Here is a 6,590-nt window from a genome sequence, read left to right as displayed (position 1 = left end):
CTAATGAAGGGTCAAGAAGAAGATAAGTTGACCCTTGAAGAGCCACCAAACCGTTCTACTATTTTAGTCCTGGGTCAGGACTCTTGTCCAGCTCACCTCCTGGGGTAGATAGTGCGCTCTTACCACAATACGTCTCAGAATAAAAAAAGAAAGAAACCCCCTAGACACATACACCAAAAATAACCCGGGCCAAATAATGCCAAGCGCTGCCCCTATTTTTGGAACAGTGCTCTTTAGGTTGGAAGGTTGCCCGAATTGTCTCACCAGCACATTTTGTCCAACTCCACAGTATGTGTGTAACACATTTCACAATATAATAAAATTAGACTGCAGGACTCTGAACCTATCAGAACCCAGAAAAATACATACATTTATACGACATATATACTTTCGTATAGGATTCCTAGCACCATAAGGGGGAGAATGGACTATCTTCTTCAACCGCCATTCATCTCCGCAGCTTTAAGACCCAAGCAATGCCTAATATGGACATATTGCATCACAATACGTCATGAAATAATTAAATGGAGGTCTATCACAGGCTCTTTTTGGGACGGAAACTTATGGCTTAAGGCTTGAATTACACCTCACTCTTTGATGGCCTCCCAACACCCTTAGGACAAACCTTAAAATACAAGTTAAGGGAAGTCAGAAGTCCGCAATAAAACCTTCATCCATCAGAAGGAGGTCCCACAACCTAGATTAGGATTTAAGTCCCAATTCCTTAAAACAGCCCTTTCACAATGGAACAAAAGCAAGTCATTCAAATGAGATTTAAGATTTTAAGGGTTAATTATACTGGATACACAAGCTGTGATAGAAGACATGGCAGACCCCATAACAGATGGCATTAAGTTTCATGCAAATGGCCAGCCCAGTTTCAGCCCCATCTAAGTGACCAGAAGCCACCTGCTCGGTTGGAGGGGTGGGGGTTGGAGATGGACAGGGAAGCATCTGTCGGGATGGTGGACACAGAGGTCCATCTCTGAATGTTCTTGTTTATTCTGGCCCAGATGGGGCTCATGTGTCAGCAAATCATTAACCGGGGCTGGTTAACCAGCTGTGTGCCAGCCTGGCAGCCAAGGCAGCGAGACATCCACATTTTTGGGATAAAACTACTTGTTTTTTGGGCAGAGAGACAATTCCTGGATGGTTTGTCCTGGAGATTTCTAACCCAGCATAAAGGGGTTAATCTCCTAGAACTGGCCCAGTGATGAATGTGATCCTGAGGGGCACCCCTCTCATCACTGAGACCATCACTGTGGGGACCCCCACCCCTCGCACACCCACCCAAACATTAACACTGGTGGAATTACTATGGGCACTGGTGGTATTGACACTATTGAGGGTAGTATTGGAACCTTATGGGGCAAATTGGGTCTCCCCATCCTTAGTTGCCACCCCTGGGGAGAGGGACCCCAACTTTCCTGGGGTAATTATATCATTACTGGGGCGGGGGGGGGGGGGGGGTCCGGGTAGAGGAGAGAAACAAATGAATCGCAGCGGAGATAGAGGAGATACAACGTATCAAAGAACCGGTAACCGAACGGACACGAATCACACAAGTAACGGGATCACATCGCACACTCCGCTGCCGCGACACGCATGACACCCGGTGCTATCACACAGACCCACTCGGGAAAACCCCCCCACCAGATAAACCCACCTAGATCCGTCCCTGTGCCCCCCGGTACCTGCTGTCCCTCCCGGGAGTCCGTGCACCTGTAGCCGCGGTCACTCCGATCTCCACACTCAGTGGGGCGGCCGCTCGCAGCTTTAACCAGGCACGTCCACGCGTGACGTCACGGGAGACACTGAGGGGAAGCTGAAGGTCACAGTGCTGCAGCATCACACACACACCCCCCCACCCCCGGGCTGGGGTAAGAGGGGGCTCGCAGCATCTACCCCCCCCCCCTCCCCCATGGAGCAGGGGGGGCACAATAGCCTGGGAGAAATGGGGTACACAGCACCCCCCCCCATGAGAACTAAGGGGCAATATATTACATTGCCCCCACTCATCTAGGATATGGAAAACTGGGGTACCACACCCCTGTTAATGGGGGAAGGGAGGGGTATATAAGGCACCTTTCTTACCCTGTAAGCGGTATTACCCCACCCCACCATATCAGTCTCTGGGGCAGTTTATCTGCAATTACCCGACATTTGTCATACAATATCCTCTGGTAATTACTTCACAACAAGGGGGTATTACAGGAGCTGAGCAGGGAGGGGTAGTTATCGCCGCAGCCAATCTCCGGAGTTAGTTATTTTGCCCTGCGGCCGGGGAAGGGCATTTAACAAGCGATGGACAGAGGGCATTATCTCCAGTTTGTAAACAGGTCCTTGTGTCATCCCCAAATACATTAGCGGATAGAGAGCGCCGTGTCCCAGATCTGATAACCCGAGACCCCCGTGTGTATCCATACACACACACACACACACAAACACTCGGATTCTGTAAATGTTACGTTTCAGGCTTTTCCACTTAATTAAAAATCCTAATTTGTTTAAAGGGCCGGTCTAAGAATCGGGGTTTGTTGCCCGTAACGCGGCAACAGGGAGGGGCAGACTACGGATAAGAGGGCATTATGCCCCCTGTGGTTTTAATTCGATAGATACAATACATGTCAAATATTAGAACGCCCCGTATCCTACCCTTCATGCCGGAGAGAGAGAGCGAGCAGAGGAGGGCAACTAAAACGGGGAACGGTTTGCAGGATACACAAGAAAGCGGTCCATATATCCGGCTTCGGAGAAGATTGGGAGACAGACATTTAAATATAGAAAAAGGGGATTTAACAGAGTACAGGAGAATCTAACGCTGGAGGCCGAGATAGAACAGAAGGGAGTTTTACTTTTACTGGGAGAGTAGTAGATAAATGGAACAGCCTCCCAGGAGAAGTGGTAGAGGGAGTTTAAGCATGCATATGGCTAAGATGAGACCAACGACCGATTACAGCAGGAAAAAAAGCAGAAGACGAGTGACTAGATGGGGCCGATCTGCTATCAAATGCCACAGCATCCGGGGTATTCGCCATAATCCGGGGGCAGGACGCAGCCTTCTCAAATCCCTTTATCCCGACACAAATCCAGACGCTGCGGACCGCAGAGAGAAAGTCGGCCGTGAAGCTTGAGACGCTCTTATTACCATAGCAACCAGTGCTGATTGGACCAGTCTAATCTGTTGCTATGGCGATAACGCCACCTTTGCACCAGAATCACTATGATTAAGCCGCAGTTAATCCCGCTCGCCGATATCTCAGCACCCGGGTCACTCGAGCGCTTTCATTTCATTAACAAAATTTGCTCGTTTTAATGATGATAACAGCTAAGTCAAGCATTTGGCACGCGGTCAGCGGCAGAGATTACAGCAGCCGGGGGGGGGCTCGCTAAATCGGCTTCCACTCGGTTCTAGGAAATTACCGGCTTTGCTTTAATTACAGTCCAGTCGGTTCCAGCTTACTTTTGCCTAACCGGGCTCTGTAAACATCAGCGAAGAACCCCGCAGCTACCAAGGAAGCGCATCACGGATACATTTTCTGACCACTGACCTATATTTAGCCATTTCCATGGAGTTATCTTTTTTTTTTTTTTTGCGTTTCCTTAGAAGCTCAAGACATGCAGGTTTTTTTTTTGTTGTTGTTTTTATTTTTTATTTTATATAAATAAAAAAAAATTGGCCCCATTAAAAAAAACACATATATATTATTAAGCGCTGTCCACATTGATACTCTGTAACAGAAGCTACAATAACATCTCTGGATCACGGGAACCCCCAAAAACTCATACAACTAAGCCGATCCTCTGCTGAAACTTAAAACATTAACCATAAGAGGTATAATTATCCCAAATTCCAGCAACAGGTTTAACGCATCATAGAGCAGAAAGCCCCAACTCACCTTTAGTCAAGGATGATAGCTGTTTCTTCTGCTAGGAGGACACACCAAGACCGTCAAACTCTATAAGTCGACCATAGGTGGGCAACCAGAGAGTAATAAACCGGCCCCAGCCGCTGAAGGTTTATAGGCTTTCATGCGCACGCAGGTGCCTCAATCAGGTTCTTGGTCTTCATGAGATGTCCACCTGGGCTCATGTTGGGAGATGGTGAAAACCCGCACTGCTCAAGGAACGGCATTCAAAACTCTCCAGGAACCCAAAACTCTACTATTTCACCCTGATCCATGGTGACCGATTTATTGAACCAGGGGCCCTTATACCCAATACCAAGGAGCTTCCCATTAACACTAGTTTAGGAGGACCATTGTCACCAAGGACGTCTGGGTCGGTCCAGTTGGGCTGTAATCCAGGCAGAGGTTTTGTTGGCTACCGATTAATATGTTGTAGAGGGAGAGTTGTGGTTTTAACTAGACTTGGGCACCAGGGGGCTCTTCGTGTTCGTCTTCGGCAAAAAAAAACCCTTCGTATTCCGCGAATATTCACCTGGTCCTGTCTTCTCTTCGGGCGAATATTCGCGGACATTCTTCGTGTTCGGGTTTTCTTCGTTTTCCCCGGTTAAGGAGTTAATACGGGGTTAAAGCCGCTCTGGCGCCAGGAGTTTAAATGTCCGTATGAGCAACTCTATTGGTCGTCAGCAGGGGGCCCCCTGCTGGCGACCAATAGGGTCGCTCGTTCAGACTGTTAAACTCCTGGTGCCGTAATTGTCCGGCAGATCCCGCTGGTCTCCCTGTTCTATCATTTATTAACTGATAGAACAGGGAGACCAGTGGGATGTGCCGGGTAAGTTGCAGCATTGGGATTTTAAAAGTCTGTACGAGCGACTCTGTTGGTCGCTCGTACAGACTTTTAGGCTCCTGGTGCTGTAACTTACCCGGCACATCCCACTGGTCTCCCTGTTCTATCAGTTAAATGTCCGTACGAGCGACCAATAAAGTCGCTCTTATGGACATGTAACTAATGGAACAGGGAGGGAGACCAGTGGCACCGGCAGGGTAAGTTGCAGCATTGAGGTTTTAAAACCCCAATGCTGCAACTTGCCCTGCAGATGCCACTGGTCTTTAACTAATTGAACAGGGAGGGAGACCAGTGGCATCTGCAGGGCAAGTTGCAGCATTGGGGTTTTAAAACCTCAATGCTGCAACTTACCTTGCCGATGCCACTGGTCTATGCCTATTGGTCGCTTGCACGGCCCTTTAACCTATGGATTTCCGCTCCCGTTAACCCCTTCGATGCTGTGTTAGATAACGCAGCATCGAAGGGGTTAATGGGAGCGGAAATCCATAGGTTCGCTGTCAGGGGTTACAAAGACCGTGCGCGTGAGCCTATTGGTCACCTGTAGGCGACCAATAGGCTCATTCGCACTGCCCTGTAACCCGTGACGGCGAACCTGCGGATTTCCACTTCCGGGAACTGCCGCGAAGACAAGGTAAGTTAGAAGGGGGGGGGGATGGTAGACGAAGACGATCACGAAGATCTTCGTGGCTTGTGTCTTCGTCTTCGCCTACGTTTTACCGCCGCTGTCTTCTCTTCGGCGTGTCTTCGGAACGAACGCGAAAACGCACTCTTCGTGTTCGTTTCCATGTTCGCCCGAAGACGAATGCACAAGTCTAGTTTTAACCCTCTCACGTCACTCTACATTATGAAGGGCCAACACCCTGGGCTGGACTGGCGATGGTGGCCCCGGCCCTTTAAGGCTGGTACGTGTGGCCACTCAATCATTGCTTAGATAGCCCGTGACCGGGCATATCTTGCCATAGCCAACTTAGCATGTGCCAGATGGCCAGTCCGGGCCTGCCAACACCAGCAGGTTTCTCCAGCAAGGATGGGCGAGCTGGCCCTGTATAATGCATAATTTAATAGGAGACTTTGGAGAGCTCTCAACCAAGCTCTTCTTACAGCAGACACTCACTGGGGTTGGCCCTTCATTATGTACAGGAGCTGAAACCCAACTCTCCGTTTAGTGAATAGACCCCTAATATCCTCAAACATGCAATACTTGTCATTCTCCGTGGAGCGGCGAGGTTCTAACAGGAAGAGCCGAGGGACGGCGCGGTGACGGGAAGGTCTATTATGTCCTATTTTCAAACATGACCTTAAAGAGAAGTCTGAAGGACTGCGAATGCAGGCCAATAAATCTCAAATAATTCTCAGCGGAAGCAACATTTCTCAGCTGGAATTTCGCCCTGTAAACTGTACAACGAATTTTCTCTAAAGTATCATTTTTTTTGGGGGGGGGGGGATGATTTTAACATTATAAAAGATACATCATACAGGGTGATTTTAAAGGTGCTCCGCTTAAACATGAAGCGCGCTGCTTAGTATGTTAAGCTCCTAATAAAACTTCTGAACGTTTAAACATCACGGAAAATTTTAAGACGTGTTTCTATGGCAACGACCTATTAGTACTTGGGGGTTTTTTGACAATGAAGTGTTCCAGGTAACGAATGAGACGATTTTGTTTTTCCTTTTTCTTGGTTTATATCGTATTTTCTTTCTGGCCAACGTACTATATGACTTGCGTAAAGGTGATCTCCATACTTGAGGTTTTTTACCCCAGTCTCAGGGTGAAGGGGCAGATTCTGGGGGTCACACAGTCTGGATCTGACTCCTTCCTATTGCCCCCCCCCCCCCGC

This window comes from Sceloporus occidentalis, unplaced genomic scaffold (assembly GCF_023333645.1).
Source record: "Sceloporus occidentalis isolate IW3139 unplaced genomic scaffold, rSceOcc1.0.p SCAF_321, whole genome shotgun sequence".
In the NCBI taxonomy this organism is placed as follows: domain Eukaryota; kingdom Metazoa; phylum Chordata; class Lepidosauria; order Squamata; family Phrynosomatidae; genus Sceloporus; species Sceloporus occidentalis.
Note: the sequence above shows the minus strand (reverse complement) of the source record.